We start from the raw sequence: 26,223 nt of genomic DNA, 5'->3' as shown, positions 1-26,223 counted from the left end.
AAATAAGTGTTACCATATACCTGACATTTAAAAAAACAAAACAAAACAAAACAAAACAAAAAAAACCCTCACCAGTTTCTCTTCACTCTCTAAATCAAAGAGTGGAACAAGTGAAGAAGATACAGAAAATAAAATGGTCTCATTTTCTGTCCCTTTTATTTCTGATATTAAAGGCCAAACTGATGACAACTGGTCTAGTGGTTGGCCTTTGGATTATTAAAAAATTATTTTGTGAGAAATAAACTTGGCTTATAGAACCAACAATGAGATAACCTACTTTGGTAAGAATGACAGCAACAGTTGATATTTCTGGGGGAAAACACTAACCAAAACAAGAACCAAAAAAAAGTCCCAATCTCAAGAGGCAATGGGATATAAAAGAGATTAAAGTTAGCTACAGATGCCAACAGAGAGAGTCTTTGGAAGATGTGTTTAGTAAGGAAATTTTGTCAAAACTTACTAGCAGCCAATATTTTTTCCATGGCATGTAAAGTGGTAACATAAAACATTTAATGGTTTTAAATCTAGAATATACTTGTAGAAATAAAACAAAATTAACCTGGGTCAAATACTTCATCCCTTGAATGCCTCTCTTAACACTGTGAATTAGCTAAGTGATAAAAGAAAATAAGTTTAAATAAGTCACTGTGTTGAAAAATAGAATGTAATTGATAATTTATGAGCCAGCAACCAAATAAAATCTATTCTAATTGTATAAATTTGATGAACAAGATGAAAACTTGTTAAATACTTGGAAATTAAATTTTATGTTCTGATTCTAATATTTAAAAGCCCAGGTAATATGTATTTATTGGATATTTTAATAAAAATTTAAAATTAGTTTATTGCAAATTAATGAAGAAAATTAAGGATGCATTTTGTCTTCATTGTTCCATGGAATTTATGATTTCCTTCAAGAACACCTAGTCTATTGCAAAATAGAAAAGAAACATTGTTGTCCTGAGACCAGAAATAGGACACAGGGTGGGGGATGCTAAGAGGGAGAGTTTTGAAAGAAGTTGCAAATACACAGGCTTCAGCCTCTTACCTGTTCAACTGGCATTAAACCACAAATTTGATTTTGGGTTTCCTGATGACCAAATCAAAATGAGAAACACAATTTATTGACATGATTTAAACAAAATTTATATTAACTGTAGTGACCTTAAGCAAAGAGTATCCTAGCTAGGAAAAAAAATACAATTCTTACAGTTAAAATAGGGGTGTGTGTGTGTGTGTGTGTGTGTTGATTTCAGGAGACTGAAAAACAAAATGGACAATGTTTTCAACAATGTCCTTTTAGTAAATATAACTGAGAATTTTGTTCTGAAATTTCTTTTTAATGTCAACCTGGAGGAGGCAATGCTGTATATGAAGAGGCTAAGACAAATAAGGATGCACTTGGCTTGTAAACGATCTGCCCGGTCCTCCTGAGCATGCATCTTGTGTGAATTGAGTTGCAAAGAATTTGGCTTTATCTTCTCTGACGTAGGTCTTCCGCGAGGGTATTGGGTAGTGATTAAAGTTGATAGCTTTGAGAGATAGGATTAAGATGGCGGAGTAGGAGGACGTGTGCTCACTCCCTCTTGCAAGAGCACCGGAATAACAACTAAATGCTGAACAATCATCCACAGAAAGACACTGGAACTCACCAAAAAAGACACCCCACATCCAGAGACAAAGGAGAAGCTGCAATGAGATGGTAGGAGGGGCGCAATCGTGTTAAAATCAAATCCCATAAATGCTGGGTGGGTGTCTCACAAACTGGAGAACAGTTATACTGAAGAAGTCCACCCACTAAAGTGAGGGTTCTGAGCCCCATGTCAGGCTTCCCAACCTGGGAGTCCAACAACGGGAGGAGGAATGCCCAGTGAATCAGACTCTGAAAGCCAGTGGGATTTGATTTCAGGACCTCCACAGGACTGGGGAAAACAGAGACTCCACTCTTGGAGGGCACACAAAAAAGTGTGCTCACCAGGACCCAGGGGGAAGGAGCAGTGACCCCATAGGAGATTGAACCAGACCTACCTGCTGGTGTTGGAGTGTTGCCTTCAGAGGTGGGGGGCAGCTGTGGCTCACTGAGGAGACAGGGGCACTGGCAGCAGGGGTTCTGAGAAGTGCTCATTGGTGTAAACCCTCCCAGAGTCCCCCATTAGCCCCACCAAAGAGCCTGTAAGCGCCAGTGCTAAGTAGCCTCAGGCCAAACAACCAACAAGGTATGAACACAGCCCCACCCATTAGCAGACAAACCGATTAAAGTTTTACTGAGCTCTGCCCACCAAATCGGATTAAAGTCTTACTGAGCTCTGCCCACCCAGCCCTACCCACCATCAGTCCCTCCCATCAGGAAGCACCCACGAGCCTCCTAGATAGCTTTCTCCACAAGAGAGCCGACAGCAGTATCAGGCAGTATCAGCAGTATTTTGTCTTGTGGAACTGAAAACCACAGCCACAGAAAGACAGAGAAAATGAAAAAGCAGAGGCCATTGTACCAGATGAAGGGACAGGATAAAAACCCAGAAAAACAACTAAATGAAGAGGAGATAGGCAAGCTTCTGGAAAAAGAATTCCGAATAATGATGGTGAAGATGATTCAGGACTTTGAAAAAAGACTGGATGCAAAAATCAAAAAGTTTACCAAAGACCTAGAAGAATTAAAGAGCAAACAAACAGAGATATGCAACACAATAACTGAAATGAAAAGTACACTTGAAGGAACCAATAGCAGATTAACTGAGGCAGAAGGGCGAATAAGTGACCTGGAAGACAGAATGGTGATAATCACTGATGCAGAAAAGAATAAAGAAAAAAGAATGAAAAGAACTGAAGACAGCCTAAGAGACTTCTGGGACAATGTTAAATGCACCAACATTCGCATTATAGGGGTCCCAGAAGGAGAGGAGAGAGAGAGAAAGGACCTGAGAAAAGACTGGAAGAGGTTATAGTTGCAAACTTCCCTAACATGGGAAAGGAAATAGGTACCCAAGTCCAGGAAGTGCAGAGAGTCCCAGGCAGGATAAACCCAAGGAGAAACATGCCAAGATATATAATAGCCAAATTGACAAAAACTAAAGACAGAGAAAAGTTATTAAAAGCAATAAGGGAAAAACGACAAATAACATACAAGGGAACTCCCATAAGGGTAACAGCTGATTTCTCAGCAGAAACTCTGCAAGCCAGAAGGGAGTGGCATGATATATTCCAAGTGATGAAAGGGAAGAACCTACAACCAAGAATACTCTACCCAGCAGGGATCTCATTCAGATTGGATGGAGAAATCAAAAGCTTTACAGACAAGCAAGAGCTAAGAGAATCCAGCACCACCAAACCAGCCCTACAAAAATGCTAAAGGAACTTCTCTAAGCGGGAAACATAAGAGAAGAAAAGGACATACAAAAACAAAAACAATTAAGAAAATGGTACTAGGAACATACATATCGATAATTACCTTGAATGTAAATGGACTAAATGCACCTACCAAAAGACACAGACTGGCTGAATGGATACAATTATAAATATATAGGCACCCAATATAGGAGCACCTCAATACATACAGCAAATGCTAAAAACTATGAAAGAGGAAATGCAAGGCAGAAATACAGACACAGGTGTAGAGAACAAACATATGGACACCAAGTGGGGGAAAGTGGGGAGGGTTGGGGGGGAATGAAGTGGGAGATTGGGATACCAAACTGTACACTCTAAATATATGCTGTTTATTGCCTGTTAACTGTATCTCAATAAAAGTTCTTAAAAAAATAAAGTTGATAGCTTTAAATATCAACTTAGAGAAGGAGAGGGTTGGCAGACTTGGATGAAAATTGAGAAGTCAAACTAGGTGAGGATGTGGCATGTGGGGAGTAGTAGGCAATGACTGATGACTACATAAGGATGATGTCTTCTCCTGTCCATCAGAGTGAATGTACATGGATGACATGGTTCCCTTGGGCTTGGAAGTCCAAAGACTTGATGCCACATATTACTAATTGGGTATCGTAAGCGAAATCTCCTAACTTCTCTCTGGGTCAGTTTCCTTACCCTGCAATGGTACTGGGGAAGGGGAGCTTGTTCCCCACTCCTGATATTTTTTTCCGTGTAGGGGGTATAGCATCCTGGACCCTCTCCATCTCTTTACTCACTTGCTCCAGGGAAGTGATTTATCTGATTGATACATTTAGGAAAAATATACAGGACATGTGTGACCCACCCCTCCCCTTTTCCTTCTGGGGAGCCATCCGCCTGCCTGTAGGAAGCACGAGTTTTCTTCCCCCTCTACAATGAATGGGCCATCTTCCTGGGTCTGATATACCTGTGCCTGGAAGAGCAATTCTGCCTAATTCTTTTTTTTTTTTTAAGTCTGTATTGAATTTGTTACAATATTGCTTCTGTTCTAGCTTTTGGTTTTTTGGCCACAAGCCAGGTGGGATCTTAGCTCCTCAACCAGGGATAGACCCCAAACCTCCCACCTTGGAAGGTGAAGTTTTAACCCCTGGAGTGCCAGGGAAGTCCCAATTCTGCCTAATTCTGAGTCTCTCACACTGAGCAGTGTCCTACCAGGTGACCTTTATTGGTAATAAAGATTTTATTTTGGTTTTCCTCTGCCACTCCTTTGTTTCATGTATCAGTTGTTCACATCTCAGGTGAAGCAGCGTGCTGTTTATTGGCCCCTTGCAAAGACCCCAGCAGGATTGACTATTTTTAAATCATTCCCATCTGGCCCTGGGTGTGAGGTGTAACTAAGATAAGGACATGGCATAGTGATGGTATGGGTGCAGTGGTTGGTTTGGAGAGTTACATTATTGGTTATTTTTCCCAGATTCCTTTAGTCTGGAGGTATAATTGAGTAATACCAATCACAACATCCATAATAAGACAACAGTCTTTGACACCGAAAGAAAAGCGGTGGAGTCTTAGGCATCTTCCCATCAAATCGTTACCTCCTGGTTTAAGTGGCCTGCAGACACCTGACAAGCTCAGCTGTCTTCTTGGGGCTGCCTATAGCGTTTTGCTCCCCAGTAGGACTGCATTTATCTCAGCTACAGATGTGGCTCTTATCTCAAGTTTCTTTCCAACACCATCATCAGGCCAAAGCCTGATGAAAAACATGGGGTCTCTAGAAGCAGGTGCCAAATTAGTAAGTATTTGGAATGGCCAAGTGTTAAAGGTCCTGTTGGACACATGTGCAGGGTACAGAGGATGGCGTGGTAGGCTCCCCCAGGTGGCTCTGTCTGTTGAAGAACAGGGCTGACACAGACATCGCTTTCTGGAAGCATGGTTTCCCAGCATGGCTTCGTGTACCTTCCCCATCTGCTCCAGAAGCATTATTCTGGGCACCTTGACAGGAGGACTTCAAATGAAAAGGGAAAACAAAAAAGTGCATTTTTATCATCTCCAAATACCTTCAGCTCAGGGATGTGAATGAAAAACACTTATCTTGTGACCTTTCAGGCCTACTGCAGGAGGAGGACAGAAAAAAAAAAAAAAAAAAAAAAAAACTATTAAAACAAACACAAAAGGCACCATCTTGTTTCTTTTCTGTCCTTGTTTGCTCTTTATTTAGAAGGGAAGAAAAAGAGATTTCTGGTAATTAAGCCAACCTGTTGACAGACAGTTTGCTTTCATTTGATTTGTACTTCATTTGCATGAATAAAAAGTAGCGGGAGAGTGTTGTGACTTAACAGTAATATAAAAGCTATTAGAGGGGCCTTGATCATTAGCTTCTTTGTCACAGGGCAATTGTATCTTGCTTTCAATCACCAAATGCCATTTAAAACATTCCCCAAAGCTATGGAGATTGACAGAATATACAGATTCCTTCACATCGGGGCATGCTGAGTCAACTGCAGACTATAAAATTTACCAGATCCAAAATGAAATGAAAAGTGACTTCTAGATAAATTAGAGCCTCCACTTAGTCAAGGACAAATGGGGAAGGGTAATACCATTCGCTAGAGCCAGAGAGCTGGGAAAGCCAGAAGGAAGAGCAGGACTTTCCTTGGGCAAGGAAGGCTTCCCCCATCCTGCTCCTTTCTGTGGATGGGACAGGAATTTTGTGCCACTTACCTGATAATGCAAGTGATTCTTCCCCAGAGGATACGGCTCTACCTGGAAGGCCCCACTCTCCTCAATATGATCAAAGGTGCTGAGGCCAGCCTCAGTTGTTAACCAGAGTATTAAGACTTAGGTGGTATTCATAACAGGGAGGGGGTCACTGCAGCAGTATTTAGTTTGGATCTATCCTTGTGAGGATATGAGGTTGTGAGGTTTATGGGTTTTCAGTGATGCCACATTTTTATTTTAAAGCCTTTTTCCCCTTCTTGGCAGAACATTCACAATTCTTTCACAGGTATAAAAACTGATAATAACATAAAGTGTTATCCCTCCTAGGGTATTTATATTTTACCAGAGACTGAAGCTTTGGCTTTTTCTGAGAGAGAGCCTTCAGGAATCTTTGGGACAGTGGGTAGAGTAAGGTTTGAGGCGGGGGAGACAGATCTACTTAGAAAATGTTGGAGTCCCACCACACAGAGATCATTTCCTAGCTTTCCAGGGACCAGGCATATATGTTGACGGTGAGAAAAGTGGCTGGATTTCAAATTTGATTAGTTGTATTTGCTAGCATAGAGTTTGGCTGCATGTAACAGAAACTCAAAATAAGAGTGGCTTACACAAAACGCAAACGTCTTTCCCATGGAACAGTGGAAGAAGGTGCTCCAGTGCTCGTATGGTAGCTGTGTTCTTTGAGATTTTCCAGGAGCCCAGGCTCATGCTAACTTTTGCTCTGCCTTTCCAGGGCCTGGCCCACATCTGCCTGATCCATTGCACCTCACCCCGACAACCATGTTGAAAACAGCAGGAAGGAGGAAGGGAAGGAAAAGGGGGCACACCCCTCCCTTTAAGGGCGTGACTCAAGGTTGCACACATGGTTTCTGCTTGTGCTGCATTGGCCAGGTCTTTCCATACCAGCGGCAAGGGAGGTTGAAAAATGCCATCTTTATTTGTGTGATCATGTGCCAGGGTTTGCCCCCATGAAAGAGAAAGGGAGATGCTTGTTGAAGTCTAACTAACAGGCCTGACGAGCAGGTTTGGGGAGAAACTGTTGGAAGGCTGGCCGAAGTCACTTGCCTGGGTGTGCAGAAAGGGGTGTCCATGGGGGGTTGGTGGTGACCCAGGTTGAGACGTCTGGGTGCTCCTTCTCCTGTGACTTCACTTCTGGCAGTTTGGTTTTATGTGTCTTATGTCTTCAGTTGCAGGCTCCCTTATACTTCCTACACTTGTTTTCAACTTTGGGTTAAGAAAATAGAGTCATGATCTTTAGCCAAATAATTCCATTTAAGAAACACCAAGTGACAAAATACTACAGACCACATGACATGTTAAGTGTGGAATACAATGCTGAATAAGTGTCTGCCCTCAGGAATCTTACAGTCCACATCAGGCTTTCTCAACCACGAAACTTTTGATATTTGGGGCTGGATAATTCTTTGTTGGGGGGGCAGGCTCTATCCACGAGATGTTGGTAGCCACCCCCCAGTCCTAGTTGTGACAATGAAAACTGCCTCAAAACATTGTCAAATGTTTCCATGGTGAGGAGGTATGGGGGTAGAGCCCCTCGTTGAGAACCATTGGTTTAAAGTGAGAGTTAGGTCACTAGATCTTAGTGCCTGGTTCCTAGGCTAGTAGCCATCAGTGAAATGGTATCAGAATCACCTGAAACTTATTAGAAATGCAAATGATCAGACCCTACCCCAGAATCAGAAACTCTAGGAATGGGGCTTAGGAATCTGTGCTTTAACAAGCTCTCCATGTGATTCTGAGGTTTCTGATTCTAACACTTGAGAACCATGAAGCCAGATCCTTCATTAAATGGTTTCAGTTCAGTGTGTGAAGTGGTATAGGAAGGCATATACTGCATGCCATGGGAATCCAGAGAAAGGCAGCTAATCCAAACTGTAGAGGTCAAAGGCAGCTTATCAAGTAGGCAGAAGTGATACCTGCATCTGGAAGTTTATGTAGATAACAAGCCGATGAAAAAGAAGAGGTGGAATAAATACATCTACCCAGAGGCCTGAAGGAACACAGTGGATTTAGTATTGCTAGATTGTAAAATCCTAAATCAGGCAGCCTTGGGACTGGAGGGGTAGGCAGGAACTTGGTCATGGGGAGACCTGGCATGGTGTGTTGGACAACTGTTGTTTTCAAGCTGCTCAGCCTCTGAACCACTTTTCAATGTGTGGACACGACATTTATGCATGAATATTGGTGGGAGGCCGGGTTATTTCTGCATTGGAAAAGTTGAACTTTCAGAAGCTAGTTCTCCCCTGCCCTGTGGCAGCTAGGTGAGGGCACGTACCTTAGGCCTGCCAGTCAGATGCCCCCTCCCAGTCTTTGATTCTGGAGCTAAGGGGAAGAGAGAACAGGGTACTCAAGGCAGTGGCTGTGGAGGTGTTGAGAGAAGCACCCTCTGTCATGTGTGGCCATGGAGTTCTGTCCCAACACAAGCCCCAGACTTCTCTCCAGGTGGCTCTTCAAGTGTGACTTTGCCTGTGGTTCTGGCTGCCCAGGCTCCTTTGGTTTTTGCCCATTTTCTTACCTGGTTCTTCGGCCTTTCTAGTGATTCTGTGAATTACCTTTCAATAAATTACTTCTCCTTTTAACTATTCACAGGTCATCGTCAGCCAGAGGTAGTTTCTGTTGCTTGCAACTAGGAATTCTGGACGTCACATGGAGAGCCACTGCACAGGAATATTTACTACTTACCATGTGTACAAAGGGAAATGAAAGAATGACACCAGTCACTTATTGAGCACATGCTATGTCAGGCATTTTACCTAGATTACCTCTCGATCCTCAGAACAACCCTTGAGTAGACACCATTATTATCATCCTCATTTTATACGTGGAAAGCTGAGTTTTGAACCCCAGGATCCTGTCTCCAGAGTCTTTTTCCCTGACAGCCATGACCAAAACCCAATCCAAATCCCAGTTTTTTTTCCCCAAGGCCTGTATCAACTGTTAAACCCCCCACCACAAACTGACACCGCCTCTAAGCTTGCCTGTGTACCTGATATCTTTCCCTTATGTTTTATTTCACTCACATGCTGTGTCTGCTCTCTGGCTCACACAATCTGGTACTTGTTTTCATGTCACCCTAGAGTTATTTCATATCTCTCTGATATCTTCTTCATCTAACTATATCATAAGCGACTTGCAGGTCCTAGTCCTGACTGTGTCACCCACTAGGAGGTGGTCACAGGCCAGAATCATCGAGAATGTAAATATGACCTTGCAGCATTGCTGCGGGCAGGGGTGGTCTTCAGACTGCTGTGTTTAACAACTGGTTCACAAGAGCACTGGCCAGGCAGGGTAGTCAATGGCTGTAAATATCTGGGATGCCTGTACCATGCAAATGACTGAATATTAGCTCTAGTCGTCAAAAAAAAATAATGGGTAGAGTTCTTTGTAAGTTGTACAGAATGACAAACATTCCAAGCATCATTATTTTGCCTTCTATACCTCTTTTAGCTGCCACAAAGCCTAGGATATTCTTACATACTTGGTACTTAATAAATCTCTGAATTAGTGGATAATTAACATGATACATGCTTCCAGCCTGCTATCAAAATCAGTAATTCCTATCTTGGTTGAATGGGATACCTCGGGTCATCTCCTTGATTATTTGGTGGTGAGGGGGTCATGAATTTCTCAAATAGTTCTCCCGCTATACTTAGCTTTGATTCACAGATTTGAACCCGAGGTGATATGTCGTACTGCAGCTTCCGAGAGATGGAGACGGGGGGGCCTTGAAATCACACTAAGGAAGCTGGCTCAGCAAGTCCAGTCTCCGCTTCCCTGGGTCCCTGGCTCAGGTGAAGGGATTGCTACCCTGCCATGCCCAGCCCCAGGAATGGTCTGGCAACCTAGGGGCTGTATGGGGCAATTCTCCAAGGCAAGCGGCAGCTCCCGGCAGCACCCAGTGGACAGGCCTCGATTGCCCCAGAGCCCACCTACCTGCCTGGCACTCGGAGCCTGTTGCTGAAAGTTCTTTTCGTCCTTCTGTTCCGTCTTCCATTGCGATCACGCCGACAGCTGCAGGAACACATGGAGGTTGCTTGGCAGCTGCTCGACACAGATGCTGGGCTCTGTAATGTACTTTTCCCCCCTCTGTTGCCGCTTCTGAGTGTTTCTCTGGCTGCCTAGATGTCTTCGTCCCTGCCTGTGGGAGGGGTGTGCACCGAGGCGTTAGTGGGGTGTGAAGCCTTGGGGGACTGGTGCTGCTGAGCTGGCAAGATGGCTAAGTCCTCAAGATCGGCTTTGCCTTTTTCACACTCAAGTGTCATTTTTAACTGTTCCGCATGCCTGAGAATGATGTCAAGCTGGCCTGGAGGAAAATAATGTTAGGGTGTCTTTTTCTCTGCACTCTTGAAGCCCCTGCCTTCACCCAGGTCATTACTTTCCCGTTGCTTCCTCGCAGTGATCTTCTGGTTGAGTCAGACTCCTTGCCTCTGATTTGCCCCTTTTCTTCCACCTTCCACAGTGCTATCAGAGTGATTTTCCTATTACCCAATCTGACCATATCTCTTCTCCTTTTTTTTTGGAATTCTCATAGCTTGGGAGATTAAATCTGAACTTAGTGTGACTAAAAAGCCCTCCGTGACTCATCTCTGCTGCAGCCACATCTATTTTGACCAAAACAAATCAGCTGTTTCTTAACTCAATCTTGCACTTGTGTTCATGCAGCCTAGGAATTTCTTGCTTCCTCTTTCTGTCTGTTCATCTGGTTCACTCCATCTGAGCCAGAGAGATCTCCAAGACACTCTTTTCTGAATGTAGCCTCTCCCTTGACCTGATCCTCAATGGACCAAACCTGGAGATGTTGCCAACTGAGCCATTTCCGCATAGAGATAACCATTCAGGCAAAGATTCTGCTGATTAAACAGCCTACTCTGTGCCAAGCGCTGGGACACAAACGTGAGTGAGATTCAGTGCCAGTCCTCAAGGAGTTCATAGATGGTTGGACAAGTGAATGAGGAAATGCACAATTAAAATAGAGAACGCAATGAGCTCTATGACAGAGGCAAGTACAGGATGTTACAGGAATCAGATGCTCCCGTTAACATCCTAAACTTCCTTCTATTTTATTATCTCTGTAATACTCTGTGTATTTTCAGTTTGTCTGTCTACCCAGCAATCTCTGAGCTTCTTGAAGGCAGGGACTCTATCTTTCTCAAGCTGTATCCCTCATGCCCATCCAGTGTCCAGCACAGAACTTCAAGAAACGTCTTTGAGCAAATGTACCTTCACAAATAAATGGTTGTGTCTGCAAAGAGATGACCTGGCAATAGGCCCTACATATCCAGTCACTGTGTGTCTGTCCAGGTGAGTGGCAACCCCAAGAAGTGTCCTGGAATCCTCTGGGGTCGAAGGACACAGGAAAGAACGTATGGGAAGTTCGGGTGCTTGTAGTTTCGGAAATTTTCTACCTTATTTTTGGAAACTTGGTCCCTCTACTTGTTCCTCATCTTTTCCCTCCCTCTTAAGAACCCATTTCCTCTGTTTTACTTTTCTTCTGCTTTTGGTCAGAGAAAGTATTTATTAGAGAAAATTGCATGTTATTTCAAAGTAATATTAACATACATCAAAAAAGTAATTTTTACATCACTGCAGAGAAATTAGAAAACTCTGATAAGTAGAAAGGAAAACAAAACCTTGAGTGATCCCACCACCCAGTGTTGCCCACATCACTGCTGTTGATGTGTTGGTGCATATCCTTCCAGACTTCTCTCTACACATATGTACAGGAAGTGTTTGAGTGAAGCCTCTGGACTCAGGCTGCCTGAGTCTGAATCCTGGCTTTACCACTTACTGTCTAGGTGACCTGGGGCATGTGGCTTAACCTCTCTGTGCTTCTTCATGACTCAGTGGTGTTCACAGTAAGACTTAGAGCACAGTGCTGTTGAGAGAATGAAATATCCTATCAAGTGCTTACAACAGTATCTCGTACATAATAAGCATGAATCTATTTAATTAACAAAAATTATTGAGGGCCTATTTTATGCCAGGTACTTTTCTGGACAGCACTTAACAGCCAAAAGAGCCACTGTTGTTATGCAGCTTATATTCTGGTTTAACCACCAAGTACATTAACCAGCTTTGTTATTACAAAGAGTATCATATTATATACTATATGGAATCTGCTTTTCTCATTTACAACATCTTGCTATGTATTATAGCATTTTTCAGTGTCATGAAATCTTATATTATTCCTATAATAGTGATATAGTATTTCATTGAATGGATACCATATTTTATTTAACAATCTCCTTTTTTACTAGATATTTAAATAGCTTCCAATTTTTCACTATTTTCAAAACCAGTACGATGAAATCCTTATACACACACATCTTTATGCATTTACCTGGGTATTCCATCAAGATACAGTCTTAGAAGTGAAGTTACAGATCAGGAAGTATGTGCACATGCACGGCTTTTGGTAGATGAGGCCTCCTGTGAGGATTATGTACCAAATTGCCATCCCTACTGCTGTAGTGGAGAGCACAGTTTTTCAGACTCCCATCTGAACCATTACTGAACTTTTTTATTCTTTCTAAATTGTGCAAATTAGGGCAAAATGGTATTATACCATTTTTATTTGTATTTCTTTAACTTCAGGCGAAGCTGATTTCATGTACATATATATTTTATATACATATATAAAATAGTATTTGTATTTTTTTATTGGCTATTTGTATGTCTTATTTTCTGCGTTGACCATTTGTGTTCTTTGAAGCCTCTGACTTTGATAAGATGATCTTGGATGTTGCTTAGATTGAATAGTTTTTTCTGTGAAAGATCTAGACCCTTGTGAAGTTTTGTTAGGTAATGATTTCAAGGGACATGTGCCCAACATTCTCTGCTATGTATTTGCATTTTCCACTAAAAATGTCTAACCTGTTACAAATCTGACTTTTCTGCACTTCGTCAGTGATGTGGTTTTAATACTAATGAGCCATTTTTGTGCAACTCAGTGAGAGCAGGGGCCACTTTTGCATAGATTGAAAGATGCTGGCTGTTGTCTGGTTGTGTGTAGTGGCTGTATGAGCTGTCTGGTTGTGTGTATGTGTGGATGATGTAATGGGTGTATGTATGCCTGTATTTCCTCTATAGTAGGTGCTGGCATAGCTGGGTGCACATGTGTCTGCCTATGTACATGTCTGTATCTTGAGCTGAGATCAGGAAACTGTGTATGTGTTCTGGGGGGGGTCTCTGTGAAGTTACATAAGTGCCTTTGTATTTCCATGACCTGAATCTATCTCCCAAGGGACATTTAGTTCAAAATGTGCCTCTTTTAGGAAGACTGCACTGATTATCCACTCATCCTCAGATTACTTCCCTCGGAACTTCCTGAGCACATGTGTTTCACATCGAAACTTGCAAATGCATTGCTAAAAATGTGTCCTCAATAACTCATATATAGTTTTTCTCACATGAGAACCTCTGCCTTTGCCTCTGACCATTTGGAAATGAGATTCTGGGCTTTACCGCATCCCCTCAAAACAGACCCAACCCATGAAGCATTAGTGAGTAATGTAGAACTAACTACGATTTTATGGGGAGATGAAGGAGAAAGCTACATGATACGACATCCGGCAATAAATAAAGACAAAGATTTTCACCTTCTTTTGTCAGAATTCCTCCTTAGTCATAGGCCTCTGGGTCTCCCCTCCGCCAACCCCCTGAATCTTTCCCCAAAGCAGCCACTGAATATTTCCTCCTTTCCTTCTCAGAGAAATTCAGCTCTCTTCTGAATTTCTTTGTCTAAGACCTCAGCTGATCTTAATGCCCAGGAAAGCCAGCATTTTTTCAACTAAAGTGAACCTCTTTCTATGGGAGAATATAACACTAAGAAAAGTAAGTTTTTTTTCCAGGTTGTTCTAGCAAGCTACTTCACCAAGATTTGCTTTGTCCCTTCATCCAGTTTCATGACAAGGACTGTCTTCCATTCATTGTGTGTGCTGTCTCGGCCTCCTTTTCTTCCTATGCTTCCTCCAGGGCTTTGCACAAAGTAGGTCCTCAATAAATGCTTGCCAACTAGTAAGGAATCTCCTCTGTATTCCCGTTACTTAGCACAACATTTGGAACTTAGAAGGCACATGAACATACAGACAAATAAATGATGAAGCCCTGGCCTGTGTAGCTCAGGAATGCAGTGGGTAAGATGGTGTGGCCGGCTGGACCCTGTACCACTGGTGTGCTCGTTGCTGTCCAGGGTGTGGGCAGTTCTGTAAGGCCCAGCTGTTCACGCCTTTCTACTTCGAGTGCATTTTCTTTTTACTCTAGTTGGCTTGTAGGATCTTCTTCTCTAATTCCTTTTGTGTCTTCCTTCATAAAGCATTGGGCCTATCTAGGATGGAATTTCCAAGATCCATTTCCTAGAATACGACCTGCCATGGGACTCACCTCCTCCTTGGCCTTCCAGTAACATGGTTCCTCCCAGTCTCTCCTGCATGGGACCTGAACTGTCTGGGGCCCTGCTCTTTCACATTTCTCCCTGGGCCTCCTTTGACGACACAAGGGTCAGGAGAAGGAAGACATTGGGAGAAAAAGGTAGAGATATATTGATTGCACAAAGGGCAGAAGGGGCAGGAGAGGGATGTAGGAAAGAAGAGAGGATTCTACAGAGAAGAAAGGTAGGTCTGTTCTACTCAGAAATAAAGATGGCTGGATAGTTGGGTCAAATCCATCTCTTGGGAGTTTTTGTATGACTCCTTGCTCTGTGCTGTGGCATTTCTTCTTGACTTCTTTGTGCTACTTTTTGGAAACCCCATAAAATGAAAAATGCCAAACAAGAGTGAAATGGTGGGAGTCAGAAAGGAATTTCAGGGTATCTTTTTATCCAACACCTAAGGAAGTCTGGAGGTCAGCTTAGACCCTGGGACTCGTTACCCAGATAAAGAAACAGTCTAAAATCTGTGCAGATAAAAATTTTCCATCTCCCCCCTAGGTAATTCTCACTTACAAGACTCTTTCCTTCTTTTGCCTCTTCACCAACAATTAGATCTCACAGGATTAGGAGGTGCATGAGTGAAGGCTAAATGAAGATTATAAGGTTTCCTTCTAAAACAATTTTTAGTGACCACAGGTGTTTTCATTTTCTTCTCCAAAGGTCTGGTTGTAGGACCTTCCCAGCAAGCCTGGCACATCTGCCCTTGCCTGGATCAGACTCATCCTGCTCCTCTTTGGCTCAAACCCATGTGTTTTTGTTTATTTTTTAAAAATTTGATTGTGGTAAGAACAGTTGATGTGAGATCTATTCTCTTAACAAATTTTAAGGTTTATAGTACAGAATTGTCAACTATATTAAGTATAGGTACTTCATTAAGGTATATATATATAGTATACAATATATACCATATACTTAACCATAGATATAGGTATATTGTTAAGTATAGTTACAATGTTGTCCAGCAGATCACTAGAGCTTACTTATCATCTCAACTCGAACTTTATACCCACCAGTTAGTAACTCTTCATTTCCCCCCTTCCCCGGCAGCTGCTATTCCAGTTTGACTTCACGAATTTGAATACTTTAGATATCTGCATAAATCATGCAGTATTATTTGTCCTTCCATGACTGGTTGATTTCACTTAGCGTAATGTCCTCAAGGTTCTTAAGCCCATGCGTTTCAGCCCCTGCCCGTTCATTTGTGACAAGGAATCTCAGAGAGTTCTTGCCCACCTCTGCGCTGTCTGCATTCCAGCTGCTTCCTGATAATTCACTGGCCTCCTGAACCCCGAAGTCCTGCTCCCTAAACACATCATGCTCCCCCTAAATCTTTTCCCTGAGATTTCCCGGGCCCGACTTCCAGACTCTCTTGCCCTGTGGGCCTCACCTGCTCCTTGAAGCGTTCCTGCCCCCGGCCCGCCCGCCTCTCTCGACTCCCCAGGCATCCAACCCTCACTATTCCTGCCGGACCTGCCCTGCTGAGGCCCCTGCCTGGCAGGACATGGCGCCTCTGATGACTAAAAATAGGAGTTGTATAAAAGAACGGTGGGACCCAAATAAAGTCTGAAGCGGGAAATATAATGATCCTCCGAAAATATGATTCTGTTGCTTCCGCAGGAGCCCTGTGTCTGCTTCAAAGCATGTGAACTATCTTTATTTTTGCATTCAAACTATCTTTTAGAGCCAGGCTTCCTTCATAACATGGCTTATTGCAAAATGGATCTGAAACCCTAGGGAGTTCATCTGTAGTTAGGTTTTTTTCTTTCCAGTAACTGTGGGTCGGAGGTATTCCAGCCATTATTGACTAAAGGACCAGTCTGTTTTATGACATCTAATCAGATGGATGTCCCACTGGGAGGGCAGATTGTGTCCCTTTTTTTCCCTCTGGACTGAGGAGATAAAGAGATAAAACTCATAGGTTGTTTTATTTTATTTTTTTTTAAATCAACAGCATAGTTCCCTGTGAGATCTTCACGTGAGCCTGTTATGCATGAGAGCCTGGGCTTAATGGGGAGACCAAAGGGCTTGTGAGTAGGACGTTTTGTCCTCTGAGTGGCTGGTCTTGGTCTGGTCCAGAAAAGATCCTGTTCAGGGCCATCATGGACCCTGGGTTGTTCAGATGAAAATGGCAGAACCTGCGTGTGCTGTCTCCAGATGTCTTCACTTGCCTGAGAAGCCAAGTTCACCTTCAGTTTGGAGTTAGAGAGGATCCCCATGCTACAAATACTAGGCAAGTAGTGTCTCAGAGCTTTCATTTCCTGTTATATGAAGTGGGCCTGACAACACCGGCCTTGACAATTTCCCAGGGCTCTGATGAGACAACAGGGAGGCATGGGAGTATATGAAACATCCAGCTCTACTCAAAAGCAAGGTAACATTGCGGTCTTCGTTACAATGCAACTCAAGAATCCCAAGCTTCTCTTTAGCGTGTGGTATTAACTCTAGCATCACTACCATTATGAAAACCTTCTTGAAACTATATATGTTTTCACCCCATGTCATCTCTTGAGACAGCTTGTGTCTTGAAGCAGGATTACCTTTTATTTGTCCTGAAACTTCCTCCTTCAGACCAGGAGATGTCCCCTGGGTTCAGAGTTTTGGGATTGTGAGCAAACTTGTTTTCACTCTGCCTGCAGTTTTCATGATTGTGTAACTTTCCCCTCATATTCTCTCCAGGTTTGCCTTTGCAGCACGAGGCCTAATTCCTTCAGGCTGTGCTCACACAAAGGTCCCTCCATTCCCGTCATCATTGTAGGTTCTCTCTGGACCCTTGTCCTTTGGCATTTCCATGTTTCTCAGCAACTGTCTTGTCTTCCTTAACTGTAGGCCCCTGGGAGGGGCCAAGAGCAGTGTCTTGATAAACGCTTAAAAATTGATTTGGGGGACTTCCCTGGTGGTGCAGTGGTTAAGAATCCACCTGCCAATGCAGGGGACAGGGGTTAGATCCCTGGTCCGGGAAGATCTCACATGCTGTGGAACAGCTAAGCCCGTGCGCCACAACTGCTGAGCCTGCACTATAGAGCCTGAGTGCCACAACTACTGAAGCCCACTCACCTAGAGCCTGTGCTCCACAATGAGAAGCCACTGCAATGAGAAGCCCGTGCACCACACGGAGAGTAGCCCTTGCTCTCAGCAACTACAGAAAGCCTGTGCGCAGCAATGAAGACCCAATGCAGCCAATAAGTAAATTAATTAATTAAATAATTTTTTTAAAAAAGAAAGAAAACTGATTTTGGTGGAGAATCTATGGCTGAGAACTCTAAGGCAAGTTGGTCACTTTCAGTGTCTCTGGCTTTTCAAGTCTTAAGACTTAAGAACCCTCTAGGGAGACACTCCAGAGCTGCCCAGGCTTTTGGTAGGAGAGCAGGGGAGAGATTTCATAATGAGATTTAAGAGGCTTAGAATATACCCTGCCTGGAAGCCCCTTTCCAACAAGTCCACACAGTTCTTTAAGACATATCCTTTGTTAAAATAGGAGGCCACCTGGTGTAGTGGGTAAACTCCCAGGCTCTGGGGCTGGACCATGTGGTTGGAGCCTTGGCTCTGCCATTTCCTAGATGTGTGACTTGACCTCTTTGTGCCTCAGTTTTCCTGTTTATCAGATGGGGATAATAGTAGCAACCTACTTGACAGGGTTGTGATGAGGATGAAATGAATTAATATTTCTAAAGTATTAGAAGGTTCCTGGAAGAGAATCAGCACTCAATAAATAGATGAGCCAGTATTCCTGGGGAGAACATGGATAGATGTCACCCTGAGAAGTGCCAGTGTGTGAATGAATGGCTTCTTCCCACCTCGTAGGAGAGATGGTAGACCATGGGAGCTCCTAACAGCACAGATCAGCCCAGAAAAGCCCCAGGGAGGGCTTTCTGATCTGAAAGCAAAAGTTACCTTCTCAAGAATAAATAATAAAAATAACAAAAAATATTATGTATTGAGCACCTACCCTGGTGCTGGACCCTGTGATCAAGGTCCTATATTACCTAGTTCAGTTCTTACAGCAACCTCGTGAGAAAAGTGCAGTTTCTTTCCGATGGATGAAAAAGCAGAGACTAGGAGACTAGGTTAACTTACTCAACATCACGTGGTTAGCAAAGGCAGCACTAGGAGTCAAAGCCCTTGCTCTTCACTGGTTGATCCTGTGTTTCCCTCTATGTTTCCATCATGGGAACTTCTGCTCTTAATTGCATTGCTCAAGTAGGTATTGTCTAGGATGCTGGAGTTTACATTACCAGTTTGTCATTTAGCTTATAGAAAGGGCACTGAATTAGGAGTCAGGAGACCTAACTTCTGATCTAACTCTGCCACTGACTATGCCAGCTGAGACAAACTGCTTACCTCTGCTGGGCTACCAAATGGGAACTAATAATGCCTGCCCTGACTATCTCAGGGACTTCGAAGAGGGTCAAACGAGATCATGCACTTTCAAATGTATCCAATAATAGTGCTCACTGGAGGCTCAGGCCTATGCAAACTGCATGTATTTTTACATATATTTTTTATCATTGTTAAATAACTTAGGAGACACTTAAAATGCAACATAGTGTTGTTCCTGTGAGTTTGGACAATGTGAAACAGTTTTCCTTAGGGCCTGATTGCCCCAGACAGACTCAACATCAGCTGTGATGAACCCTATATTTTAGAGAGTGAACGTCACTCTTGAGACCTTCCCTGGATTTCAACCTGCCTCTTCCAACTATCCCATGAATAATAGGCATGTTGAGAATTGCTTTGGGACCAGGACACCAGCAAAGTCGGGGAAGCCAAACTGAAGCCTCACCATGAAGATCTCTGCTAACTTGAGGTCCTCATGAAGCACTTCCACCCCTGCATCCATCCAGTTGCTATGGTGGGATGCTGGGTTGGTCCCGTGCTTCACTAAGAGGAAAGATATCAAGACAGAGAAGAATAATTTGACAGCTAAGGCAATGATAAAAAATAAATCCAGGATTCACATTCAGCTGGTGTGTATCAAGGTGACTGTACTGATCTTTCCCGGCCAGCATCTCCTCTGATTGGCCAGTGCCCACAGTGGGCAGCTGGTTATATATACTGATTCTCGCCCCTGCATGAAGCTCGTCTGCTTTTTTGGTTTTGCAGAGGCTCTCCTTGATTCTGCGCTCTGTCAGTTGCCAACACTTGTCCCGTCTGCCTCCTGGGAACATAGCAGTAGTACAGGAAATAACTCGGGGGGCTTGGGTCTGGGCCCCACACAGGGCTGACACACTGCAGCAGGTGCCCACTGCCCTGATGTCTGGGAGGGCCTGAGGGGATGCTTCCAGTCAACTGGCTGAACTCTGAGAACAGGAGCCTGATCTTCAATTCTTCATCATCGACAATCCTGTGCTGATGTTTAGATGGTGCTCAAAATGATTCAGTGACTGAATAAATCTTCCAGAAAGTATCCAGGGAGCATCAGCTTAGTGAGCCGCTGAGTTATTCATGGTAGAGGGTGACTTAAAAAGACTAGATTCGCATCTCTCAGAGAATTTTCAGTTTATAGTGGATGATTCCATCTCTATGTGACAAAGATAAAGGACACACAGATATGCATTTTATTAGTGCAAACAAATTTAATTTTTAAAAGTAAAGGTTATCACTAAGCAAAAGGAAAGAATCAAGGGAAATCAAGGGCGAATAGAGATTTTTCTTGGTTGTAAAGGTCCCAGGAGAAGCAAATTCCTTTGGAAACAGCCCAGTGTGTGGCATTTCTCATGCCTTCCTTTTTCAAAGGCTGGTTTTGTTGGGTTTTTAACTGAGAGCCTCAGGATGGAAAGAGAAGCTATCTCCCCAGCACAGAGTTTTCTCCCCCTTCTCCAAAGGGAAGGCAGATTTGGGAAACTGGCACTGCCCCTGCCCAGATGGCAGCCAGCAGCTGGCTCTGGCAAGGGGAAGTTCTCACTCTCGGCTGCTGGCTGGCCGGCCCCTCCCATTTCCCCAGCAATGCCGGGCCATTGGAGAGGAGAGAATGTGAGAGGCCTGCCATGCCAGCAGCTCCTCGCCACTCTGACCTGGCTTCTCTGGCTCTGGCACCCAGGTCCACAGCCGGGGAGCAGGGGAGTGGACCCAGGAGCACCAGCCAGCAGCTTCGGCCTCCCTCTTCCTGCCTCAGCTGCTGGCTTGGCCCTGTGCTGAAACACACAGTGGCTGCTGACATGTACAGGGCTGCAACACCAGGGACAAAGGGTGCTGGTGATTTCGGGGTGAGTGGCCTGAAATCGCAGGCTGGTTTGGGTAACACGGCCCAGGTGATCAGGCTGGCCCATGGCTGCCCCCATCCCACACCAGACACCACCCCATCTCTCTACAGACACTACCTGTCCTCATTTTCTTCACCCAAGGCACATTTTTCTTCTTCCCTTCTTTTCTTCCTTTTCATTCTCCCTTCTCTCTCTTACTTCCTTGCATTCCATCCTTCTCCTCACCTTTTCTCTCTCCTTTTTTTTCTTTTCCTCCCTCCCCGCTTTCCCTCTCTCTTCACAAAATGTCTCTCTCCAACTTTCTTGCTTTCCTCCTCTTTCTTTATTTTATTCTTCAAACATTTATTGACTACACCTTCTCTATCAATCCCTCTACTAGGTTCTGGGAGGACACGGGTACAACATACTTGGCCCTGTCCCTGGCATTTGCGTATGAGACGAATCTATGACAACTGATGACCATAGAGTGTGTTAAGTATCAAAAACATCCACAAATTACTAGGAAAACAGAGAAAAGAGTCATTGATTTGTACTTGACCATTTTGGGGAAAAGTTAGCTGAGGATCTGCCATTTTCCAGTTTAGCTGCCCACTCAGCTTCTTACGTTCCTGGGGAAAGGTATGTACTTCTAAGTCCGGTTAGAAAAATGGAAGGTTTGCTTTTTGTTTCAGTTTCTGTTAATGACTCAGATTCTAAGGCTTTGAATGTTTATCAAGTCCAGTTTATCCATTTTTTTCTTTTATGGATAGCACTCTTGCTGTTGCATCTAAGAATTTTTGCAACTAACCCAATGTTGCAAAGATTTTCGTCTATATTTTTTTAAAGAACTTTTATTGAGATACAGTTAATGGACAATAAACTGCATGTATTTAGAGCATAAAATTTGGTATCCCAATCTGCCAATTCATTCCACCCCAACCTTCCTGGCTTTCCCCACTTGGTGTCCATATGTTTGTTCCCTACATCTGTGTCTCTATTTCTGCCTTGCAAGCCGGTTGATTTGTACCATTTTTCTATAGTTGGCACATATGTGTTAATATACAATATTTATTTTTCTCTTTCTGACTCACTTCACTCTTTATGACTGTCTCTAGGTCCATCCATGTCTCTACAAATGTCCCAATTTCGTTCCTTTTTACGGCTGAGTAATATTCCATTGTATATATGTACCACATCTTCTTTATCCATTCGTCTGCTGATGGACATTTAGGTTGCTTCCATGTCTTGTCTATTGTAAAGAGTGCTGCAGTGAACACTAGGGTGCATGTGTCTTTTTGAATTATTCTCTGGGTGTGTGCCCAGCGGTGGGATTGCTGGGTCATACGGTAACTCTATTTTTAGTTTTGCAAGGAACCTCCATACTGTTCTCCATAGTGGCTGTATCAATTTACATTCCCACCAACAGTGCAGGAGAGTTCCCTTTTTTCCACACCCTCTCCAGCATTTACTTTTGTAGATTTTCTGATGATGCCCATTCTAACTGGTGTGAGGTGATACCTCATTGTAGTTTTGATTTGCATTTCTCTAATAATTAGTGATGTTGAGCAGCTTTTCATGTGCCTCTTGGCCATCTGTATGTCTTCTTTGGAGGAATGCCTATTCAGGTCTTCTGCCCATTTTTTGATTGGGTTGTTTGTTTTTTTGTTATTGAGCTGGATGAACTGTTTATATATTTTGGAGATTAATCCTTTGTTGATTCGTTTGCAAATTTTTCTCCCATTCTGAGAGTTGTCTCTTCGTCTTGCTTATAGTTTCCTTTGCTGTGCAGAAGCTTTGAAGTTTCATTAGGTCCCACTTATTTATTTTTGTTTTTATTTCCATTATTCTAGGGGGTGGATTAGAAAAGATCTTGCTGTTATTTACGTCAAAGAGTATTCTACTTATGTTTTTCTCTAGGAGTTTTATACTGTCTGGCCTTACATGTAGGTCTTTAATCCATTTGGAGTTTATTTTTGTGTATGGTGTTAGGAAGTGTTCTAATTTCATTCTTTTACATGTAGCTGTCCAGTTTTTCCAGCACCACTTATTGAAGAGGCTGCCTTTTCTCTGTTGTTTATCCTTAGCTCCTTTGTCACAGATTAGTTGACCGTAGTTTATCTCCGGGCTTTCTATCCTGTTCCATTGATCTATATTTCTGTTTTTGTGCCAGTACCATACTGTCTTGATCACTGCAGCCTTGTAGTATAGCCTGAAGTCAGGAAGCCTGATTCCACCAACTCCGTCTTTCCTTCTCAAGATTGCTTTGGCTATTTGGGGTATTTTGTGTTTCCATACAAATCGTAAAATTTCTTGTTCTAGTTCTATGAAAAATGCCATTGGTAATTTGATCAGGATTGCATTGAATCTGTAAATTGCTTTGGGTAGTATAGTCATTTTCACAATGTTGATTCTTCCAATCCAAGAACATGGTATGTCCCTCCATCTGTTTATGTTGTCTTTGATTTCTTTCATTAGTGTCTTATAGTTTTCTGAGTACAGGTCTTTTACCTCCTTGGTTAGGTTTATTCCTAGGTATTTTATCCTTTTTGTTGCAATAGTGAATGGGATTGTTTCCTTAATTTCTCTTTTTGATCTTTCATTGTTGGTGTATAGAAATGCAAGAGATTTCTGTGTGTTAATTTTGTATCCTGCAACTTTACCAAATTCATTGATTAGCTCAAGTAGTTTTCTGGTGGCATCTTTAGAATTTTCTATGTATAGTAGTATCATGTCATCTGCGAATAGTGACAGTTTTACTTCTTTTTTTCCAATTTGGATTCCTTTTAGGTCTTTTTCTTCTCTGATTGCTGTGGCAAGGACTTCCAAAACTATGTTGAATAGTAGTGGTGAGAGTGGACATCCTTGTCTTGTTCCTGATCTTAGAGGGAATGCTTTCAGTTTTTCACCATTGAGAATGATGTTTGCTGTGGGTTTGTTGTATATGGCCTTTATTATGTTGGGGTGGGTTCCCTCTACGCCCACCTTCTGGAGAGTTTTTAATCAGAAATGGATATTGAATTTTGTCAGAAGCTTTCTCTGCATCTATTGAGATGATCATGTGGTTTTTATCCTTCAATTTATTATGGTGTATCACACTGATTGATTTGTGTATATTGAAGAATCCTTGCATTCCAGGGATAAACCCCACTTGATCATGGTGTATGATCCTTTTAATGTGTTGTTGGATTCTGTTGGTTAGTATTTTGTTGAGGATATTTGCATCTAAATTCATCAGTGATATTAGTCTGTAATATTCTTTTTTTGTAGTATCTTTGTCTGGTTTTGGTAGTAGGGTGATGTTGGCCTCATAAAATGAGTTTGGGAGTATTCTTTCCCCTGCAATGTTTTGGAATAGTTTGAGAAGGATGGGTGTTAGCTCTTCTCTAAATGTTTGATAAAATTCACCTGTGAATTCATCTGGTCCTGGACTTTTGTTTGTTGGGAGATTTTTAATCACAGTTTCAATTGCATTACTTGTGATTGGTATGTTCATATTTTCTATTTCTTCCTGATTCAGTCTTGGAAGTTTATACTTTTCTAAGAATCTGTCCATTTCCTCCAGGTTGTCCATTTTATTGGCATATAGTTGCTTGTAGTAGTCTCTCATGGTGCTTTTTATTTCTGCAGTGTCTGTTGTAACTTCTCCTGTTTCATTTCTAATTTTATTGATTTGAGTCCTCTCCCTCTTTTTCTTGATAAGTCTTGCTAGAGGTTTATCAATTTTATTTATCTTCTCAAAGAACCAGACAAATGACAATGAAAATACAATGATCCAAAATCTATGGGTTGCAGCAAAGGCAGTTCTAAGAGGGAAGTTTATAGCGATACAATCCTACCTCAAGAAATAAGAAAAATCCCAAATAAACAATCTAACCTTACACCTAAAGAAACTAGAGAAAGAAGAGCAAACAAAACCTGAAGTTAGTAGATGGAGAGAAATCATAAAGATCAGAGCAGAAATAAATGAAATAGAAACAAAGAAAATAATAGCAAAAATCAATAAAACTAAAAGCTGGTTCTTTGAGAAGATAAATAAAATTGATAAACCTCTAGCAAGATTCTTCTATATTTTCTTTTAGAAATTTCATAGTTTTACAATTACATTTACAGTTAAGTCTATGAAACATTTTGAGTTAATTTTTGTATTTAGTATGTATAGAGGTTTTTTTGGGTTTTGGGTTTTGGGTTTTTTTGTTTTGTTTTTTTGTTTTGTTTTGTTTTTGCGTATTGACATCTGATTGTTCCAGTACTATTTGTTGAAAAGACTACTTCTTCCCTATTGAATTGCCTTTGCAACTTTTCAAAAGTAAGTTGACTATATTTGAGTGGGCCTACTGGTGGACTCTTTGAGAGCAATATTTTAATGTCCAGTGTGTGATTGGACATGTTCTCTCTCTGTGTCTCTGTTTCAAAATAAATGCATTCCTACTGTGTAAATAGCACCCTATGTATGAACTAGTGTTATTACTCAACTGGGTAAAAGAAGTTTGGGAAAATCTAGATTAGAATTCACTTGCCCCGACTGCAGTGTAATTTTTGGGTTTTGGACTTTTTGATCTTGAAGAAATGCAGGTGGGTCTCAATAAGGAGTGTCATAAAGATTAATGAGGGACAGGGCTGAGAGAGGACCTAGGATTTGCCTCATCTGCATCCAGATATTTGTGTAATTCCCTCTGTCTGATTTTACAGTGAAAATATTGGGGAGGGATGGAGGCGACAGTAAGGATGACTATGAGAATAATTATATTGTTAGATTATAAGCACTTTCAAGGAAGGTCTATTTTCTTTTGTAAAACACGAAGCACTTCTGTTGCCCCTACAGTAGGCAGCAAACAGGTCCTCAGTATCTCTTGTTTATCTTCTGCAGCATCAAGTCAAATACAAGGATTACCCAGAAGATGTGTTTAATGTTTTAGTCCCTGTGACATTCCTTTGGCTTTCCTTTACCAATAGAATTATTCTTTTACAATTTTGGAATGAAAAGTATGCAAAATGGTGTCTTCATATTGCTTAAATTCTTTCCGCCCATGCCACTCATTGCTGATTTTTCATGGCCTTAAACCACCATCTGCTGGAAGGGTGGGAAGGACACTTGCAAGGTCATCGTGTCCTGCCCTCCAGCCTCAGGCCTGGCTGCACTGGGACCATGAATGAGAAGTATTTCTGCCTTTCTCTGAAAGGTTTTTGGAGCTTTGTTCTTATCCTTGGAGCTTTCATCTTCAGGGTAGGCCCCCAGCTCTTCCCTTCAGGGACTGTATTCCTGGTTGATGGGCAAGGAAACTTCATTCCTACGAACACTCTGGACAGCTTGTACTATGATCTTCATTTTGTGTCTTTGATCAACTTTGCTTTCTTTTCCTTCATAAGTCGTTCAAACATTTCAAGTCCAAATACTAACACTGGGGACAGCTTGTGATTAACCTCTCTCCACTCCAAGAAGTAGCCAGCATCAGTGATTCTTCCTTCTAAAATTGCTTAACCAGTTTTTAATACACCAAAAAGACTTTTGCCCAGAGCCCTCTGGCTATCTATTTTCCT

Source organism: Hippopotamus amphibius, chromosome 3, assembly GCF_030028045.1.
Source record: "Hippopotamus amphibius kiboko isolate mHipAmp2 chromosome 3, mHipAmp2.hap2, whole genome shotgun sequence".
Taxonomy (NCBI): domain Eukaryota; kingdom Metazoa; phylum Chordata; class Mammalia; order Artiodactyla; family Hippopotamidae; genus Hippopotamus; species Hippopotamus amphibius.
The sequence above is the reverse complement of the archived record's forward strand: the minus strand, read 5'-3'. Positions refer to the sequence as shown.